A 22,650-nucleotide genomic window follows, 5' to 3' on the forward strand; every position below is an offset into this window, starting at 1 on the left:
TGCTAGGTTGGCAGAAGCTGGGACAGAGCAACGGGAGCTCACCTTGTTATGGGGATTCGAACCGCCAGCCTTCTGATCAGCAAGCCCAAGAGGCTCAGTGGTTTAGACCACAGTGCCACCCGCATCCCTACGAGACCCATGTCCGACCTTTCCGGCACAGTTTGCTTTCTTTTTCCTTTTTTTTTGCCCAACATGCAAGTCTGCGGAAACCACGCCCCTGACTTCCTCTGTTTACAGAATGACTGGTTCCGGGCTCATCCTCCTCCCTCCCTGCCTCTGGCTCGCTGTCAGAAGACAGACTGCTAATGATCTCTTTTGGCTGTCTGTAAGTGCTGGTTTCTCCCCTTAAATCTTTCCCCGTTTGCCTCTCCCTGACAGGTCCAACAACAGCTTGGAATGTAGATACCTAGCAGATTGCCTCCTCTAATGATTTTTGCATTCCTCAGATGGGATCCTACTAGAAATACCATAGCCATTGAATTGCCATCTGGAAATCTTCTAGAATGTAAAATTCTAAAATCTCTTGTAAAAACCCAGTCATATAGTCAAAATTGAGAGATTCTCAATTTTCAGCAGCGAACAGTTCCTTAGCAAGCTTCTTAGAAAGTATATATATCATTGTACCGCAGGGACGCGGGTGGCGCTATGGGTAAAACCTCAGCGCCTAGGACTTGTCGATCACATGGTCGGCGGTTCAAATCCCCACAGCGGGGTGTGCTCCCGTCGTTCGGTCCCAGCGCCTGCCTACCTAGCAGTTCGAAAGCACCCCCGGATGCAAGTAGATAAATAGGGACCGCTTACCAGCGGGAAGGTAAACGGCGTTCCGTGTGCTGCGCTGGCTCGCCAGATGCAGCTTGTCACGCTGGCCACGTGACCCGGAAGTGTCTGCGGACAGTGCTGGCTCCCGGCCTATAGAGTGAGATGAGCGCACAACCCTAGAGTCTGTAAAGACTGGCCCGTACAGGCAGGGGTACCTTTACCTTTACCTTTATATCATTGTACCACTATTTCTAATAAAAGACAAAAGGAAGAAGTGTCCAGTCAGTCTACATTTTTCTGGGTGAGGGGCTCTCCTTTCCTTCCACATATAGCAGAAAGAAATATCTGAGTGTGAATTGATGTGGAAAGTCACTGTACAACCAAGAAAAAAGCATGAAAAGATAAACACATCAGAATCAGAAAGTTTCTCCTTGTGTTCTGTTCTCTCTGGTGCTTAGACCACTAAGGAGCTGTAGACAACATATTTTTCCTGGTTAAGATATAGAAATGGAAAAGAGGGAGGCGGTGTGAGCTAAAAAGAGTAATGCTGTGCTGAAAATGCCTCTTTCCCCCCCAACTATTCTCCTCTTAATGAGAAGAAATTGCATTTGAAAATTACCAGCAGGAGATACAATTTGGGTGACAGCATCACATATGGGGTGTGACATTTTTCAAGGTGACAAGGGTTTTGTAAGCATCCTTGCTTCCATTTTGCAAATCCTCTCTCCAGTGGTCTGCATTCTTGAAAAACCCATGATGGCCTTGGCTGATGTTTAGAGGCAGCCAGGGAGACTGCTTATCTATGAATGCCATTATTTATTGTTGCTGTTGTCTTATTAAGTGAGATACTTTTATTTATTAATTTTTTTAAAAAAAAACCAATATGGAAAGATTTTTTAAAAGGTAAAAACAGGGCTTTTTTTCAGCCACAACTCTGTTTCTTTGTTGTAAGACACTTTGAACATAATTTTTTTTTGTGTGGAAAAGTGACATACAAATAAAATAAATGAATGATAGTATAGTCTTTGTTTTCATTTTAGATGACAATATACTGTGACTTGATGGAAGGGGAAAGCAGAGTGCAGCACAGCTCTTTTTCAGAGTAGAAAAGGTCCTCTGCACATCTTCTGCCAGAGTACAGCTGCTTGACAAGTGGTGAGGCCTTGAAGTTGATGATGAATTAGCACAGAGCAAATCAGGGAATGAGGAAAATAATCAATGACAGCCTAGATATCTATTTCCTTTTGCTTGATGGAGTTCCTATTTCATGCTAGTATTTTAATTGCTAGCACACCTATGTGCTATTATTTGCATTTCTATTCAAAAACTAATACTTACATTTCAGCTGGCTGAAGTTCTTGCATGCCAAGGCCCCGCAGTTCCCCAGTGATTCCTCCTCCTTACTGAGGTGGGGCCGAGTGGGGGTGACGCAGCCAGGGCAGTTGCGGAAGGGGGCATCAATCCCATGCCCCCAAGTGGAGTCATTGCAAGGGCCTGGATGCCCAGTCGCAAGACCGCCCACCGCAAAAGGTGAGCCGTCTTTTCTTAAAATTCCATGTGTTTTTCAAGTTAGGCACTACTGAGTTCAATGGCACTTACTACTAGGAAACCATGCATAGGATTGCATTCATGCTGATCCTAATGAATCAGTTATTATGCTGTGTGCTGCTGCTTTAGGGGTATGTGTGTGTTTGTCATAATAGATCCACACAGCTGCTTGCATTTTTGGACTCTCCTTGGAGCCATAACTTGTGAATGAAGGACAGGAGATGTCATGATAAGCGTGGTGTAGTGGTTAAGAGCGGTGGACTTGTAATCTGGCAAACTGGGTTTGCTCTCCTGCTCTCCCACATGCAGCTGCTGGGCGATCTTGGGCTAGGCTCACTTCTCTTAAGTCTCTCAGCCTCACTCACCTCACAGAGTGTTTGTTGTGGAGGAGGAAGGTAAAGGAGATTGTTACCAGCTTTGAGACTCCTTAAGGGGAGTGAAAGGCGGGATATCAGCTCCAAACTCCTCCTCCTTCTCCTCTTCTTCTCCTCCTCACAGTTTTCTGCTACACCACTGAGTATATGCTAAAGAACACAGAAGCTCAACATGGTGGCTGTGTTGTTTGGTATTATCGTTTCCCCCACAAAAATAGTGAGAAAAGTTGAGAAGTGAAGCTAATCTCCATCTGCTTTGCTAAAACAGTTCCTACTACAGCTGTTCCTGTTCTGAAGCCTTTCCTGAAATGAAAGGGAGACTTCAAACAAGATGGATGTTGGTAAAACCTTACATGGTTTATATATGTACCAAATAATGACATCTGCTGCTATTTGGAAGAGGAAACGTACCTAGATTTTTGAAATACGCTTGCTTTATCTGTGATATGAACTGCACATTTTATTCGGACAATTTTGCAGGAATTCCCAAGGCTGGTTGGAAAATTCACAGTTACTATGACTCAAAGCACATTTATATGGAACTATGTCATCAAAGGGACACGGGTGGTGTTGTGGGTTAAACCACAGAGCCTAGGGCTTGCCGATCAGAAGGTAGCGGTTCGAATCCCTGCGACGGGGTGAGCTCCCATTGCTCGGTCCCAGCTCCTGCCCACCTAACAGTTCGAAAGCCCTTCAAGTGCAAGTAGATAAATAGGTACCGCTCCGGCGGGAAGGTAAATAGCGTTTCTGTGCGCTGCTCTGGTTTTGCCAGAAGCAGCTTAGTCATGCTGGCCACATGACCTGGAAGCTGTCTGCGGACAAACACCAGCTCCCTTGGCCTATAGAGTGAGATGAGCGCCGCAACCCCAGAGTCATCTGCGACTGGACCTAATGGTCAGGGGTACCTTTTATGTCATCAAAGGTAAAATTGTCTATAAAAATACTAGGTGTGTGCATCAACTGTATGTGTACCCTGAATTGTGAGGTGAATTGGGGTCATTCTGGGAAGGTTCTTATATTTTGGAGTTGGATCATGTCATTAACAGGCTTTCCAGGGGTAGAGTCTCCATAACCCATTTTGGCAGGGCAGGTCAGACCTTATTTCTTCCCATCCCTATGAGTGAATTTTGACAGATAGGTGGGACCACATACTAATCAATTATCTGACATAACAAGGACATTGGAGATTGACATGTGTCTAACTGCAGCACTTTGCACAGTGCTTCCAAAGCATAGAGCTGGCAGAACATGTTGGGCAGTTTTTCCCAAGTGTCTGGCAATCAGCTGGCTGCTCTACAGCTTTTTGCAAGCACTCAATGGCTTTACAGGCAAAAATGCACAGTCCCTAAAACAAATCTATGACAATGACATCTGTTTTCATCCATTGTTTCCAAACTGCTGATTAACTCAAAAGAGCTCAATATCCAGAAGATTAAATCTAATATATTTGAAGAGCCTCAAGGCTTTAGGGTATTATACTAGTTGTTAGGAGAACTGACAATTACGAAGAAATTTGTATAATTAGCTGTTATTGCTGGAAAGCGACTGCAGGTATTCAGTGATCTGGCTGATCATAGAGGAGAAAAGTGATAAGTGGATACAGCATCTTCATTCTTGGAGTGGAACTCAAGCTTGCACCTTCCAAGAATTTGGTGGACTCACAGTTGCCTTTGTTTTGCCCTAGTTAGCAATAGGCACTTTGGATAGGAAGGCTATGGAACAACTGAGCTATAAAAACTGATTTGTCTTTTACTCCAAGAAATGACCTTCTGTAGGTCATGCATGAAAAACATTGGTTGGAGAATGCAAAGGGTTATTCCCAGTGGAAGACCTTCATTTTCCTGCTGCTCATTCAGCATTTCATAATCAAGCACAGTCAGTAAAATAAACAGAAAGGGCAGGCTCCCCATACCCCCACCCTCCCAAATCCCTAAGCACTCTTTGACCAAGAGCTTGAATGCACACTTGAGGACTCCTCCATTAAGTTTTATTGGGATGTATCCTGGGCTGCAGCCTCTAAATGTTCCTGAGCTTTACTGGGTATTTAACTGATCTGGGAATTCAGCTTATTTCCTGCTTGTGAGCTTTAGTACTTAAAGCTATAAAACACGTCTTGAGTGAAGTGGAGCTAAATGTTTTGCAGGTAGCTGAGCTTCCCCTTTTCAGGTACGACAAGTTGGCTGATAATATAAAATCGGTTTCTTGTTGTCAGAAACGATTGTGACAAAGATCAAATATCCTTTCGCGATTCCTTCTTAAAGGATTTAACTCAGTGCATAGTAAAAGAAGCAAAAGCAGTGCAAGCTGTAGATTACAAATATGAAATTTTGGAAGCGGCAATATGTCAAATGCACTCCTTAACAGCTTTCCTTTACACTCATTTTGCAACTACAACCTTCATACTTAAAGGTACATAGTCACATCTATGTTTTCTCAAAAGGAAGTCCTTTTAGATTCGAATGGGATTTATTTTTCAAGAAAAGCCACAGTCCAAAGCATATTTACCCTCATGTACCTTAATGTGTTTTAGAAAGTGGAAATGTATTGATTGTGAATATGGTCACACTATTTAATTCCTACGAGTTTGTTCTACTTTAATGAGCTGAAACTGGGCACATTTTCATATATGTTCTCCCTGGGGGAAATGGCTTTGTCCATTAGAAGTAGTTTCTGACAAAAGAACAACCAGCCCAAGTGCCCTTCTGTTCTTTCTGCAAAGCTTTTCTTCCTTTTGACCCATCTTCTCCATAGAGAAGCATGTAATCAGGCAAGTGCACTTCTCTCCTCCGCAGGAGGTAAAGGTAAGGATAGTGCCGACCACAGTCTTTCAAATTTCACATGTGCAGATCCAAAGCAATTTGTAAAACCTTGACGTACATCTGGATTCTGAAGATAGAAAGCTCCCTGTGCTGGAATATAACTTCAAAGATCCAGCTTCCTATTTGTACTTGTCTCCCATCTTGGCTGAACATCTTCCTGAGGTGCTGGCCATGTAAGTTCATGTGAAAGCAGATTATTGGGTGGTTTGGAACCATCACACCAGCTTCCCAACAGGTGGGCCTCTGTTGCTTATGGGGAGGGAGACAGATGAAGCGGCTGGTAGGTCAGCGTAGGTCAAACACACCAGCAGAACCAAGTGGAGACGTGTGGGGCCACCAATCCCACTGCGCCTCCTTCTTCCCTGTAAGCGATAGTGACCCACCTGCAAGGAAACTATCATAGCCACCTGGAGAGGCATTCCTGAGTACCTGATTGGAAGGTCGGTGGTTTGAATCCACACAACAGGGTAAGCTCCTGTTGCTCTCTCCCAGCTTCTGCCAACTTAGCAGTTCTGAAGGATACCAGTGCAATTACGTAAATAAATAGGTACTGAGCCCAGGTGCGCTTGTGTCATCATCCCCTTCCAGTCTCATATTACAGCCATTCTATCCCCTCCTTTGGATCCAGAACCTCTAGGTTATTATCGCAGTCAGGAATTCAAGCATTCTAGCAAGGTTACAACAAGCTCCTAAGTCTCCAGAAACATTCCTAGGAGATCCACACATGTTCACAAATGGGCACCAAATGGCTTTTCACTGGTTCTCTTTGGTGACTTCAGTTCTCTCTTAAATAGCTAAATACACAGGGGTCAGTAGGTCCTCAACCATCTGCCATAGGAAGGAGGAACTAACTTTTATAGATCCCCACTCCAATAACTATCAATATAGGTCTGGTGGTTTTAGTGCTGGCTTGGCATTGCTTAGAGGGCATAGGTCCCAGTGTATGTGTGTGTATCCTACAACTGCATGCAAGGATATGGCCTGTATTAGCAGATGATCAGCACTGTTAGCTCTGATCACTTGGAGAGGGGTGGTCCTTGGAGTCAGTTCCTTCCTGTAAGGGTTGATCAATGCTGTCAGAGAAGACAACACAGACTTCATGTTCCACAGTGTGTGAGTACACTCAAGTTGACATACCACCTTGAGACCTGGATGTTGCTGCTGATTTGCTTAACAGCATCCTCCAGCCCCCAGAATAGGCATTCTGTGGGCTGTTTCAACCTGCTTCTGGGTATGGAATGTCCTTGTTTAGGAATAAATAGGTTAAGAAGCTCCCAAACCATTTCCCTTGAAATAGCAGTACTAAAAATGATGGGACTACTCAAAGGCAAGCGATTGGAGCATTTCAGCCATAAAATGTCAAAATAATAAATCATCCCCCCCCCCCCATTTTGAAGGCAGGGAAAAGAAAGCAGTTCTTTTCCTTGAAAGGTTGCTAGAAAAGAAATTCAAACAGACGTTACTTCTTCCTGCAAGTAAATAGATAGACCTTTTTGACAGGCTTGGCATATCTGGCTTAAATAATTTGTCAAATATCAGGTTTGCAGTGAAGTTGAATCTGAACTTTTCAGCATTAAGGTTTTGTTTCCCCCTAAAATTGTGAAGTGTGTGAATCATGATGCCTCTAGCACTTCATCTATATTTTAAAATGTGATCTGTGAACTCCAAACCAAGTCCTCTATTTTTAATGCATGTTCAACTGACCACCTTAAGACAAGTCCCCCCACTGCAAGATAGTCTGGGAGGCTGCTATCAGAAATGTATATGTTGAACTATTTAAATATGAAGTTCTTCCTTTTAAAGTATAGTCTCACAGTACAATAAATCATTAACTGAACTTCTTAAGAAAATGCATAATGTAATAAAACTCTCTCATTCTTTCTTCCATTTCATGTGTGTTGTGTGAATAGAGTGGTTGAGATCTGCATACCTTAAGAGATGGCCCACTTACTTACTTACCCTTCCTTCTATTGTTCCTTGTAGTAGCATATGGTGTGCAGAATAGCTGGAATGGGGCAGGAAGTCAGATCTCATTTTAGGGCATGAGCCAAACTCTCTTTGCTTTGGATTTGTGGGTTACTGAGATTGGGGAAATGTGAACAGATGTGACCCCCTGCAGGTGGCAGTTAGTGGAAAGCCAGGAAATGAAGCACTTTGGTGATGGAGAAGGGATGAGCCATCCCTGGAACTGTTGGATCCATCACATTTTTACAGTTGTCTACATTTCCACATGTCAGCTACATGAGTTGGAGTTTCTGACAAACGCACAAATCTTCCAACAAGCAAGTGAAAGGTAATCATCACAGTTCAAGGACACATCCCACCTCAGCAAAAGCACCTGATTGGTGATAGGCTAGTGAGGGATGCAGCTTAAGGAGAAGGCATGAGCTTTAGAGGGCATAAGGACCACATTTCGCCCATAGGTTTCCCACCCCTGCTTTAGAGTCGATACAAAAGTTGGCTATCTCTAATGAGAGGCATATATTTTCTTCCGTAATGGTCAACAAAATAGGATTGTCCCACTTGTCTTGCATAAGATGTTGAGGGAAGGCACACTGTGCATTGCCACTCGGCTACCTATATAATTAAAAACCAGGGTATCCAGAAAATCTACTCAGAAAAGGTGAAGACCACATTCAACTCAAATGGCAGGTCTTGAGAGTCTGTACACAAATTCCAATGTGTTGAGTGGGTGAACAATCCTTTACATTGGTGGTAGGACCAAATGGTTTTAAAGGCTTATTGGCATTCTTTAGTCCTTCTTCAGTATGTATTCAGCCAAGACGCAGCAGCAGAAAACAGCACATTCCACAGTTCAGTCTCCAAGTTGCCTCATCATCAGTTCATTTTTTAAAAAAACCTTTTCCCATCTCCATTGTTCCTACAGGGCTTGGTCTGCACAAGTGAATTGGCATTTTAGAAGGTAGCTCAAGTTCCTACACAATTGCTATATTTATTTTCCACAGGAAGGTCATTCTGCTCAGTGTAGACTCTCTTATTTGTTCATCTATTCTGTTTCATTGGAGTTCTGCTATTGCTTAAATGCCAGCACCTGCACTGCATTTTGCTGATTATGAGTTCCCTCAAAGCTGCTGCTTTCTCAGGTCAGTCCATTTTGATTGAATCCTAGCTGTGGGAACATTGATTGCTTGCTTTTATCTTCTGGAATGCTGCCAGCTGAATGGATTTTGGTGCTTTGCTGTCAAATACTGGATACCCTGAGTTTAGTGCTTTGGAAGGATTCTGTTGCCACGTGTTCCAACAGAAGTAGGAGAGCTCTTATGAATGAGCAGCACAAACAGGCTGTCCTAGTTCCAAGGATGCCTCCTACTGGCAGTTAGGCCATACTTGACACCTGGATTCTTTGGAAGTCACCCCAGCACTGCTGAGAAGCAATGAAAAGATATGGCCCACCATTCTCCAGGAGGCTATGCCATGGATATTTCATTTGAATGAATGGAGGATGGGTGAGAATTATGTCCATTATCTTTTATATGCTTTGTCAAATGTCTGAATATTGCTCTGCTAATGTAAAAGTAGATGTTTAGCAGTTTTTCAGCTTTGACTCTGTTGCTGTATTTGCTGTCTGTTTCCCTTATTTCTCTGCATTCCCATTTCTCCATATTCACTGGTGCCTGTTACAAGATCATAGGAAGTTGCCCTAATAGTCCATCTGTATTGTCTTGACTCTAAGAGCTGTCCAGAGTTTCAGCTAGGAGTGTTTCTGAACCCTGCTTGGAGACGCTGGGAATTGAACCTAGACCTTCTGCATGCAGTGGGCATAGGCTACCACTAGGTTACAGCTCCCTCCTTTTACTTAATAATTCTTTTAATACCTTTGTTCTCTGCAGGCAAAGAAGTGTATCTGAACAGCTTTACTGCCATTTCTTCTCCTCTGTGTATTGGCGCATTAAATTTTTAGAAAAGGAAGGGATACAGGGTGAGTAATTGCAAATACTTGATCCAAGGGAACAAATCAAACAAATCCAGAGTGGCTGCAGATTGACCTCTTGAAACTCTCCTTCTGGCACTTTTAAATTTTGCCTCCGAGTAATTAACTTTCCCTCCCGTTTTGAGTTACAGAACATTTCAAGGCACCTTGCATACTTGAAATTTGGCAGATTTAATTTAAGTATTTCACTAAATTCAAACTTGATTCAAAATGTCATTACTGTACTCGCCACTCCCACCCCACCAAAAAAAGAATAAAAATTTCCCAAATACTTTCCTCTGATTTCCACACACTTAATATATGTAATTTGGCTGCAGTATTCTGTATGCAGGATGGCAGGGTTTTTTTTTTTTGGTTTTTTTTACATTTCTCCTGGAACCAGTTACAAGACCTTTCTTGCCCCCCCTCTCTCTCTCTCCAGCACAGGCACAGGCAAACTCAGCCCTCCAGCTGTTTTGGGACTACAACTCCCATCATCCCTCGCTTACAGGACCAGTGGTCAGGGATGATGGGAGTTGCAGTCCCCAAACAGCTGGAGGGCCAAGTTTGCCTATGCCTGCTCCAGCACAACCACCATCATGTTTGCAGGTGGACTGATGTAGCACCAGGAAGACCTGCCTGCATGAGCCAATGATTGTTTATGCCAAGGGTAGGAAACCCTAACCACGTGCACTTGTCATCTGTGAGACATGCCAGATAGAAACATGGCTAACTTGATTGCACAGCCAATCCTGCAGTAAGCAGGGCTGAACTGATGAGTTCAGGCCTGCTGAATCGACTGCACAACCAAGTTCCCCTAGATGCCTGCAAAATCATTCTTTTCTGACTACAGTATTGGTATACTTCCTTTCACTCTCCCAAGTTACTTTTTTTCAGCTAATTATCAAGAGTTCCAGACTGTTCTTTCTGCACTTATTATGCATCTGTTGGTCAATGGCAAATAAATGAAGACAGGAGAGAATCGATGGCATCAGTATTGTTAGCTTAAGTGATGAAAATATGCACTAAGGTAGTGAGATAAAGGTAAAGGGAGCCCTGACCGTTAGGTCTAGTTGCGAATGACTCTGGGGTTGTGGCACTCATCTCGCTTTACTGCCTGAGGGAGCCAGCGTACAGCTTCCGGGTCACGTGGCCAGCATGACTAAGCCACTTCTGGCGAACCAGAGCAGCACATGGAAATGCCATTTACCTTCCCGCCAGAGCGGTACCTACTTGCACTTTGATGTGCGTTTGAACTTCTAGGTTGGCAGGAGCTGGGACCGAGCAACAGGAGCTCACCTCATCGTGGGGATTCGAACCACCGACCTTTTGATCGGCAAGCCCTAGGCTCAGTGGTTAGATCTGCCTTATTTGTTTGTGAACTCAGACGATGGCTTCATATAGTTTGATGCACTGGAAGGAAGTCACACAGTTGGGCCCTTTGCTGAATATAGGAGCCTCCCATGGCGAGTTATAGTAATGCTTTGAATGAAGGCTTCATGTTGCACTGCTTATATTTGTTCACTATAGTGAAGCCCCATATAAATAAGAATTATTGATTTAATTTCAGACGCACTCCAGCTTCTTGCAGCGGGAAACATATTCCTTACCTCCCAGTAGTGATGCCCCTGGGTGGTTCACATATTCTTTTCCTTCCATTAATATCAAAAACATTTTTACTCTAACCTTTCCCTCTTGGGCTATTTAGGAGGATAGGTTGATTTGTCAGCATCTGTGTTCTACCACCTGGTCTGCTCATCCTTGGCCAATGCAGCTGTTAATGGATTACGAAGACATTTGGGGTTCAAGTGCTAGTGGTAGTCCATTTTTCACTTATTCAGGCTCATCCACTATCCTGCAATTATTCCAGTTCTTAAACACCCCATTTATTCTCTTAATGATTCATTTAATTTTATCCGGTTTCAAACCGTCCTTTATTCTCTCTCTGTGTCTCCTAAAAGAAGCCCCCTGCTAGCTAAGAAGGTAAAAGGAGGGCAGGTTCTTCGGCTCTAGTTATAATAATCAGAAACCATTTGTAGCAAAACTTAGGGATGCTGTCAACATGAACTGAGCTGTTTTGAGTTCTTTTTTGGATTCAGTTTGTTTCATGCGAACAGCTCATGTGGCACAGAAGGTTTCGTTTTTGTGAAGCAGCCTTTTTTCTTCCATCCTTTTACAGGGGGTGCTCCCAAAGGTCTTGGCAAGAAAGGGTGCTATCCACAAACCCCAGTATAGTTAGGGCAGGTACACAGCTTCCTGCTTTTGTTAGAGGTTGATAAAAAGCAGGTATGAAAGGGAGCATTATTCTAGTCTTATTCTAGCCCTAACTGACTGGGTTCACTGGGGGGGGGGGGGTGAATGTGGATTGCTGAATTTAAAATCGGGGTGTATGAAATAGCCATGCAATACTTGTTAGCGATTCCTTTTTGAGCCAGAAACTTAGTAAAATGCCCAATCAGGAATGTATAGTTTTTCTTCTTCTTCTCCAACTGAGTGAGTGATAAAGGTAGAAGGCAAATTGATTCCCTTAAAATAAAAGCTGCACAAAGAATGTCCATTATTTATATACAAAGGTGGCGACGGGTTTGTTACACTGCTTGATTTAGGCCATGGTTTGGCTTCAGGGAGGATTTTTTGTGACATGTGGGGAGTGTGGGAAGAAAATAAGTTAAGTTTGCTTTTTAGAACCCAGTTTGAGTTTTCAGATCTGGCAGTGCAGGAGGAAAAAAACAGACGAGGAGAGAATACAAACTAAGAATGAGACAAATCTAGATCCATGTGACATTGGTTCACTTCAAAGTGACTTTATAGCCACAGAGACTTTACAAAGCAGCACCATGCCTTAAAGGTGAAGGTTTTAAAGGCACAAAGACCGCTTAGATACCTGTCTTCAAAACACACACATAATGCTGTGATGTTCCCCTCTCATTTGTACCTTTTGGAAAGGCAAAGCAATTTAGTCCTTAACTCTCAAACTAGTCCATAATAATAAAAGGAAACTGACTGTTGATAAATACTTCTCAAAAGTGATTCTTTCTGGTCTTCTGTCCTGGGGTTTTCAGTATGTGTTTCTCACATAGATATTCCTCATGTACTTGCCTACATGCTTCCCTTCCTATCAAAAAGAGCCTGGCTGACTCAACCTGCCTTAACCTCAGCCCTGTGGCCATTTGGACATGTGAAGAGAAGCTCACCTCTGAGGAAGAAGAGAATACTAGTGATGGGAAAGTGTTTTTCTTCTTCTAGAAGAAGCTCTTATCATCCATCTCCTGTAGAAATCAAACTTCTGGCTACCTTGAGGAAAGTAATTCCTCAGCTTAACTGTGCACACAGAGTTTGAAAAGAATACAAAGTTCATGTGTTACAATTGGGGTGGGATGTCATCCTTATTTTATTTTTTTAGGAAGACTAGGGTCACATCCTCACCATGAATTTAAATGGATGACGAGTAAAATCTGTAGATTTAGATCTAAACCTCATGTGTGTGGGAGAAATACAAAGGGGAAAACTGGCTGTGAAGCCTTTTTTAGCAGACTAAAACACTTACACATTTTTCAGCTTATTAAAGCTTAGGAATTAGGCAGTTATCCCTTTCATTTGTGGTCTGCAGATCTTGCCCTTTTCACCCCCATTGCAGAGAATGAACCACACATCTTTAGTAAGATAAACAGAAGAAAGAGTTTACTTACATTTCAATGCAGGAAGCAAATACCGCAAAGTAGTGTGCAGAAAAAATACTTCCAAGTTACAGTAAAATAAAAGTTAGTAGTCTAGCTAACATGGCTGAAAGCAGGTGCTTTAGCCATGCATGTTTGGTTCACTTGGAAACATGGTGGAATAAGATAGTCTCCTCACAGGCAGAAGGAAATATAAAATATTGTCTCCTTTGTTATAGAGTTCTTGCCCAGAGGAGGCAAATGAATTGACCATACACAGAGGGTTCTCGCTAGAAAGTTCAAGAACTCTTTGTGTACTAGCCCTGTGCTTGCCTAGCAAAGCATGCATTTGTGATTTGGCTGCAAACCCCACATTCCCGAAAGAATCCTGGGAAATGTAGTTTGTTAAATGTACTGGGACTTTGTAATCCTGTGAGGGATAACAAACAGGACACTGTGGAGAGGGATCCAGGTGCTTTTCCATGGATGTGGGTGTGACCTCTAATGCCTTCCTACTTATTTTCAACAGATATCATTTGAGTTTGACCTAAATGGAAACCAACTATCCTATTTCCTTTTGTTTTTGTGACTCACCTCCAGCACTGATTATAACTCTTCCTCCTAAGATGATGATGATGATAATGACTTCATATCTGCCTTTCAGCCTATAGTTCCAGGGTAGGTTAGAATAATATTAAAATCAATTACAACAATTCATATATGCAAATAAATGATTATTTTTGGTAACTTTGGGCAGGGCAGGAAATAATATAGGGAAATGAGCAATAATGGGAAGCATGTAGAATTTACAAGATGTGAGATGGAAAGGTAGAAGGGATTTTAAGGTTGTAAACACATCAACATTAATGGGCAGCACTAACTTAGGCCCATTGATTTCAGTACTTCTCTAATTTAGCTGGTTGCAACCCTTAGCTTCTCTATTCCAAAAGAAACAAGCCACTTTGATGAGGAATTTTCATGCCTTTGGTTAAACTTCCTGAAGCAAAGCTGAGTTAGTTATTTCCTTCCATTTAACATGGTCACTTACTGCTAAGTCTCAGTGGCATATCAGATGCACACATATTTTAAAACCTGTAACTCTTCGTGCCATAGGATTTGCAGGAGTAAGGCCTGACTGAGTGGAATGTCTTAAAAATGGATGGCACAGCAGGATCCTGGTAAAGCATATACCAGTAGGACATATTGTTTAGTTTGATTTCATTCAATGGCATTTTGCTGCACCATTTTTCCTAATTTAATGTGCATCTAAAGCAAACAAATCAACTTCAGCTCGATAGGGACCTAGAATTCCCCAGACTACAGAAAGTACCATGTGATATGTTTCCATAAACCGCAGCAGTGAAATATGAATACAGAAAAATAGAGAGGGGGAAGGAATATACTCAGATTGCTTTCCCATTACTATGTTGCATTTTGTTCAGCTACAAATGTTTCCTGCTGTTCCAGGCACTGAAAACAAATCGGTGTACTGCTATGCAGAACACTTTCCACAAAATGCCTTTTCATCATGGTTCTGGCACTATCCCTCCCTAAGTTTTCTATTTTAAAATGGCACTTTGTTCTTCCTTTTCACTGTTTTATTGAACCATTTAACCAACATCTTGAAAATATTTACATGGATTAAACATGACTATTACCGCACAATCTGTCGTGGTGGTTCCTCATGTTTGTATCCACCTCATAAGTATATGAAAATCTAGGTCTGGAGTCTTCATTAGTTAATTTTCTCTTGTGCAGAGTGCAGCCACAATCTGGTGATATTGGAATGCTGCAAATGTTGCCAAAATGAGTATCACTTGCTTACACCAATCTGCTTGTAGAAGCATGAAGATCTGACAATAGTTTTTTTGCTTTTTTCTGTGTATGGTGGTACTCATACCACTTTGTACCATCCCCACTTTAGTTGCTGCCCCTAGCAGGCATTTTATGCTGCACCCATGACCCGTATCAAGATATGAATACTGGCAGCTCATTTTTTTTTTACCCACAAAGCACTGGAAGTTATTATTTACCATCCAGGTGAACAACCTCCCACTAGCAGCCTTCAGCCCAATTTTATGTAGCCTCTGTCCTAATTTCTTGTGGGTGGCAAAGTGGGAACGTTGGCTCCACCATCCTTTGGAGCCAACTCTTCCCACTTTTGACGGGCCCCATCTACTGCTAGTTAGTGGTGAAACCAGATCACCCTGCTACCCAGCAGAATATTCTACAATTCAATGGAATATTCTGAATAGAACCCCATAAAAGATTCTCAGACTAAAGAGGGGCTCATAACCAGTTACAAATGCTTGAGGCTTTCCTTTGTGAAGGGAGAACGATGACAATAGAACAACCAAATAAATTTGTACACAGCAAAGATGAAAACGCGTGCAGACCAATATTACCAAAGGGGGGTGAACTACTAAATCGTAGCCCTTCTGGGCTTGCACTAGGAGGGCAGAGAAGTGTGTGTGATAGTTTTACTTTTATTCTCCCCTTTCCATTAAAGGTAAAGGGACCCCTGACCATTAGGTCCAGCCGTGGCCGACTCTGGGGTTGCGGCGCTTTATTGGCCGAGGGAGCCGGCCCGGGTCATGTGGCCAGCAAAGATTAAGCCACTTCTGGTGAACCAGAGCAGCGTACAGAAATGCCATTTACCTTCCTGCTGGAGCAGTACCTATTTATCTACTTGCACTTTGTGCTTTCGAACTGCTAGGTAGGCAGGAGCAGGAACCGAGCAACGGGAGCTCACCCCGTCAGGGGGATTCGAACCGCCAACCTTCTGATCGGCAAGCCCTAGGCTCTGTGGTTGAACCCACAGCGCCACTCGCATCTCCCCCATTCCCATTAGCTGTTTGGTTTTTCCCTTTTATTTTTCCTTCCACGAGTCCTTAGGGGAGAGAAATTCACTATACCAGCTCCAGGGCTGGCATAGTTTCTTTTTCTCTGAAAAAGGGAGGAGGAAGGAAGAGGTACCAGGAAATTGAAAGAGCATTTTTATCCATTGGATTGAATCTATTCTGGCAGCACATGCTCCCCCCCCCCCTGCCAGTAGTATTGTCACTGTAATTAGATGGTAGAATGTTGTAACCCACCCTGCCACCTTAGAGTGAAGAGTGGGTAAACAACAACAGGCTGGAATGTCCCTCATAAATGGAACTGAGAATATGTATATCCCTTTATGACAGCTATATATTTTTAAAGATTGTATGCACAGCAAAACTTCCCAAACACTGTAAATCTCATGCTTTGTTGTGAACTGACTTTGTTGTGCAATAATTTCCAGAGCTTATGTGCAAGTCTTTAATAATTTTGAATGATACAACAGATAACTTTGAATGGATGTCTGAAATCTAGGTGAAGTGAATTAATAATAAATTCTGTGGAGGGTTTTGCATTCATACAAATCCAGAAGCTTGGATGTGTGGAGTAGAACTATACATTTCAAGTAGCTTTGTGGCTTTTGGGGGGATTTCTGAGGCTGCAAGTGGCATGAGGCTTCTTAACACTTTCCCCTCTCTTCATATTCTCCACTGATAATCAGATTCTCCAATCTGCTTCTCTTCCTACTGGAGGAAAACTCTCCTCTTCCTCACACAAGTGACATTCTGTCATGCTCCAACATCTGACTTTGGTCTCAGAAATACCCTTAAGCATGATCTCGGTTCTACTTTATAAGCCATATACCCTTGTGATAATAATATGCCGGTGCTTAAGCCATTTTACAAAAAGCACTCTGCTGTGAGATGGATGAACCAGTCTCCTCCCTGTCTGTGTCGCTATCACGCGTGTCCATCTAGTACTCTGTTCCATCTCATTTCCATGGTCATCAGCAAACTTTAAAACATATTCACATGAAATTTTACATCTTGAAATACATTCTTAAATTCAAATTTCTATACATGTTCTCTCCAAACATGCACTTCTACATTCTATTTTCTCAAAATACAGTTTTTAAAAATGATGCAAGGTAAAGGTAAAGGACCCCTAGACAGTTAAGAACAGTCAAAGGCAACTACGGGATTGCGGCACTCATCTTGTTTTCAGGCCGAGGGAGCTGGCGTTTGTCCACAGACAGCTTCCCGGGTCATGTGGCCAGCATAACTAAACCGCTTCTGGCACAAGGGAACACCATGATGGAAGCCAGAGTGCACGGAAATGTTGTTTACCTTCCCACCATCGGTACCTATTTATCTACTTGCACCGGCATGCTTTCAAAATGCTAGGTTGGCAGGAGCTGAGAGAGAGCAATGGGAGCTCACCCTGTTGCAGGGATTCGAACTGCCGACCTTCCAATCGGCAAGCCCAAGAGGCTCAGTGGTTTAGACCACAGCAGTTTGAGCTGAGAACTGTGTTGTAACATTTGAGAAATGGGAAAGTGGGTGAACCGCTATGTTCCTGCCTTTGCATTAGGTATAGATCAGATTCACAGAACATCTAGTTCCTCAAGTACCTGACACTGCAATCCTAACTGCTTCTCTACTCAGACACAAGTCCTATTGAATCCAATATGCCCCAGGTAAGTGGAGTTAGGATTGCATGCCTAGTTCATGATCTGTATTTCAACACAGGACCCATCTTCCCTGCCACAATGACCCTTTCATCTTTTCCTCTGAACATCTCCCTTGTTACCACAGCACTGAACTTCTCTGCCTGTGCCTTTGGAAGCCTGTGCTCAATTGCCAGGACCATGGGGGGTCTGGGCCAGCATTTTTTTTCTTGTTTCCTTTGTTAATAGTACCCATGGCACACAATTTTCAAACCTGTTGTTGTAGATTTACCATTGTTGTGACAAGGGATATTTTGGTTTCTCATTTTTCCAATCTTAATCTTAATTTTTCATTTTTAAATTTTCAAATCCGTTTGCTATCAAAAAACCAACAGTCTTCACGGAAATTCATCAGCATTCTATTTTTTTTTATTGTCGTCAAACAAAGAAATTAAATAAAAATAATAGAAATACAAATACCAAAATAAAGCAGCACAGTATATCTAGAAGAGACTTAAATCAGGTCAGTAGACTACTTAAGGGTGGGATGCGGGTGGCGCTGTGGGTAAAACCTCAGTGCCTAGGACTTGCCGATCGCATGGTTGGCGGTTCGAATCCCCGCGGCGGGGTGAGCTCCCGTCGTTCGGTCCCAGCTCCTGCCCACCTAGCAGTTTGAAAGCACCCCTAAGTGCAAGTAGATAAATAGGTACTGCTTTATAGCGGGAAGGTAAGCGGCATTTCCGTGTGCTGCGCTGGTGCTGGCTTGCCAGAGCAGCTTCGTCACGCTGGCCACGTGACCCGGAAGTGTCTCCGAACAGCGCTGGCCCCCGGCCTCTTAAGTGAGATGGGCGCACAACCCTAGAGTCGGACATGACTGGCCCGGACGGGCAGGGGTACCTTAGACTACTTAAGACCATTAGGAAAGCCAAATTTCATGTTGTGCGCAGTTCTCCAAACAATTTTGTATGCAGTTTTGCCTAATAGACTCATGTTTGCAAAGCAGTGTTCCCGAAAGTGGAAATTAAGTTTGCCTTTAAATGCAAACTGGATTCTCCCACATCCCTTGTTGTAACAGACTTTTATGTATTTGCCACTCACTTGGAAGAGTGGCACCAAAGTAAAATTTAAGTGCTGCATTATCATCTTCAACTGTTGTTTCTTTTTCTTTTCTGCTTCACTTTTTGGGGGAGGAAGGAACGATCATAACTGAAGTCTTTCTCAAAGCTACTTGGTTTCTAGGCTGTAGTAGGAAGCCTTTGCTAAATCACAATTCCTTTCCTACCATGCTGCAGAAAACAAAAACTTTCAAAAATTCCTGTCTGTATTCATGGGCAGCTGCTGGGCTGATATAGATTACACTTCTGTGTTTATGTATGCAAAATGCAGGGCTTTTAAAAACAACAACCTGTGCTTGCATGATGCACTGGTAATAGATAGCAATCTATATTTGGTGTCATTCCTGTAATTATTGTCCCTACCAGGTGACCCTTTCAAGAACTGATATTAGATTTCCTGATGAGATACAACATCGACTGTGAAAAGCACCATTTCCTGCATCGTGTGAAGTGAAGGAGTGGTTAAATGTGAGCCCCTCTGGGGAAACTGATGGAAAATTTGCATTACAAATATGAAGAACCCCACACAGAAAGATGTTGAGGTCCTGGGGAAATTGGCACACTGTTGAAGCATCATTCCTGATTTTGAGAGTGTCTGCGCAACCAGCATAGAATAAAGACAGATGAATCAAAGGAGACAGAAATCTATTCAGACCAATGCAAACAATGCCTGTTATGTGAAAGGTCTTTTAAGAGATGCCCAGGCTGCACTGTGAACACAGATTTTGCTTCTGACCCAGCCAGATATTTAGAGATGAGGGACCACTGGCTCTCCAGGCATTGTTGGACCCCAGTTCCCATCAGCCCCACCAAGCATAGTGATGGCCATGAATGATGGGGAGTTGTAGTCCAGCAAAATGAGGTGGCCCATAGGATCTCCCATCTGTTTTCTACAGGAGCATATGAATGACCTTGCTAGATCAGACCAAGACCCAGCTATGTGAACATTATGTTTCTAGTGTCAGGGTGCTACATGCTTGATTTGGACTACTTGAAAGGGAATGAATGAAATGCCCCCAAAATACTCATTTTAGCTCCTTTGAATCTTTGCTTCCTCACCTGTGGGTAGCATTCATTCCAGTAGGCCCAAGAGAGATGAGAAGCAAGGCCATTTCATCAGTTCTGCTATAAGACCAGCTGCAACAAGCATCTCCTGTCTCTGAATTGTTTCCATTTCAGAAGCTCATTGTAAGGTCTGCTATTTAGCATCAAGAATTCGTATATGACGTTGCTTTCTTCCTCTTCCCTTCCTCTCCCCTTTTCCACCCCACATTAATAGATTGCTTTAACTGATTGTATGAAATCTGCCCTGGGAGCTTTTTCAGAAGAAGAGCAGGTAAAAGCGCTAAATAAATAAAACAATTGGTGGGGAAGGGAATAGCGCAGTTTATGCTGCTGGTTTCAGGATGCTGCTGCATGTGATCTGGCACAATGGTGGGGCCCAGTATTGCATTGCAACCAGACGTAAGGTGTGTTGCAAATTAACAACCATACAAATATATGTGTTCGTAAAATCACCATTGCCACCACCATAATCACAATCATAATCAAGAAGTGGGTTCCCAAATGCATATTTGGGTTAAAGGTGGGTCCTGGATCCGAAAAGCATAAATTAGCTGTATTCAATGCAATAATTGTGTAAATGGTGAAACTTCCACTTTTTCAACAGGACTTTCCTGCCCTTTAGGAAAAACTTTCTAACCATAGGAGCTGTTCAACAGTGGAACGGTCTCCCTCAAGAGGTTGTGGACTCTCATTCCTTGGAGGTTTTTAAGCAGAGGTTGGATGATCATCTGTAATGTATGATCTAGCTGAGATTCCTGCATTGCATTCTATAATTCTCACCCCATGCCATCCTCCAAATTGCTCCAGAGGGTTGGGGGAATCCATGGAACAGATTCCATTGCCAATGAAAAATCCTTGAGCTGATGGAATGTTTGCTTCCACCCATAAGCTATTGCCTCCTCCTGTCCTCTGCATGCCCACTTACGCTTGCTCAGTTTGCACATCTATTCACATCCATAAAACCTACTCTGCATAAGCTGATCACAATAAACCTACTGGTACTCTCTTCTCCAAAATATTGCTCTCTACTTTCCCGCAGTTCAAAGAATAGGAATCACAAAGTAATATCTAAACAGTCGGCTGCATATGCACATGTATACAGATGCATCCTATACAGAGCTCATAAGTTTCACCTGAATTCAGTACGTAACCTACAGATTCAAACTGCTTTGTAAAAAAAAGAGAGAGAGAGAAGGGGAAGGATGAAATGCAACAGGATTTCATGGCTATGTGAACATACGACAGCCTTTTAAATTATTTCCAGCAGTAGAGCAAACATCTAATTTAAATAACCCATCTGGCACAAAGCAGCGTATTTGTATGACAAGTGCACTATTCATTTAATTTTATATAAGGCATTTGTTCAGGCATAGTTCATTTTTGGTTTTTCTGCAGCTTTCCGGTGGCTATTTAAGGTTTAAGGCAGCATGCTAATTTTGATGAATATTTCAGAGTGAGTGAAAGGCAGCACCACAGAGAAAGCACATGGGACATTATTAAGGAATCAGTATTTTAAAATAGTTACACTTGAAGGATCCAAGCTTGTTGATTTCCCCTCCTTTCAGTTCAAGAGGTGGAAGTGGTTGCAATATTCAAGGTACCACTTGCTCCAAAATAATAACTGCCAGGTGATAAGAAGTCTTTATCAATTGATAAATCTGACTGGGTGTTAGGGATGGGAGAGACCTGGGATTCAGCTTGCATTGAAAGGTGAACCTATTGCAGCTTCTGAAACAATACAAGACCTGAATATAGCCATCAACTGAAATTAACACTTTCCTGAATTTTGCAATGTTGTTCTTCAGCTGAGTAATGTGTGTCTGGGGCAAACTGTAGATTGCAAAATTCATTTTGACCAGAAGGGGGAAAATGTAGTCATATTTAAATTCTTCAGAATACAGAGCATAACATAGCAGCTTGAAACCAGGATCACAGATCGAAGAGGTGACAGCGCAGAGTCAGAAACACATCTCTCTCTTTTTTTTTTTTTTAAAAAAAATTTAAATTCACAGATAAAAGGTGGTCCATGCAAATTTCTGAAAGGTACACATGCAACATGCATATACACATCACACATGTACATACTTTCACACTTCTTCATTTACTCACACACTCCTATTCAGTCTCTAGCTCTTACGCTCCCAGACAAATGTATATACACAATAGGCTGCCCCCCCAAAAAAAACCCCATCCCTAAGTGTGGTAGGGGGTATTTTCAATAATGGAAGAATTGGACATGGGGTTAATTTCCTTCATGGGCACAAATCACCCCGCATATGAGATAGGCCAACAGGTGCAGGGTCAGTCAAGCCAGTTGATATGGCAATGGCCCAGTGCCATCTATAGAAGTGGTTAAGACCTGCCAATTCATTAGTCAGTCAGTGAGTCTGTCCCTGAATCAGAGTCTGTGTTATGTCTTGAACTGCTGGAGCAACCAGAATAGTTTGTTCTGTATCTGTATCTGCAAAGTTTATATATCAAAGTCTGGAACTGTATTACTGAAGTCTTTATCTTCTGCAACAGTAAACTATTTGGACCTTAAGCTGCCCATTAAGCTGTCTCTGTGAGGTGACTTGAACAGGGGATAACTTCAACTGCATGGGTATCCCATCTCAGCTTCCCAACAGGGACCAGTCACAGCTAGGGAAGGAAGCCTTGGCAGATGATATTTCAGCATCTCATACCTGGGTAATCTTCAAAGTGAGAACCTTCATGAAATAGTTTGATAGGTATGCATTTGCCGGGGTGGCAAGCTTGACATCTGCTCACCACTGCCTGAACTATCTTGAAAAGTTCAAGTTAAAACTTTGCATAAAATGGTAGGAGCATAATTAAAATCAACAGCAAGGTAAAAAAGATTAAGACACGTCAACATTTTGCATGTCCAGATAGGT

The 22,650-nt window shown here is 42.6% G+C and overlaps 1 long non-coding RNA gene across 1 annotated transcript in view; it reads left to right on the plus strand.

The window, feature by feature from the left end:
• Positions 1 to 295: 295 nt before the first annotated feature.
• Positions 296 to 22,650, plus strand: part of LOC310708139 — a 96,427-nt gene continuing 74,072 nt past the window's right edge. The window contains exon 1 of the long non-coding RNA XR_014526865.1: positions 296 to 325. This is a non-coding gene — a long non-coding RNA (uncharacterized lncRNA). The remainder of the gene's footprint in view (positions 326 to 22,650) is intronic.

The sequence above is a fragment of the Podarcis liolepis genome (assembly GCF_965112155.1).
Source record: "Podarcis liolepis genome assembly, chromosome: 5".
NCBI classification, from domain to species: domain Eukaryota; kingdom Metazoa; phylum Chordata; class Lepidosauria; order Squamata; family Lacertidae; genus Podarcis; species Podarcis liolepis.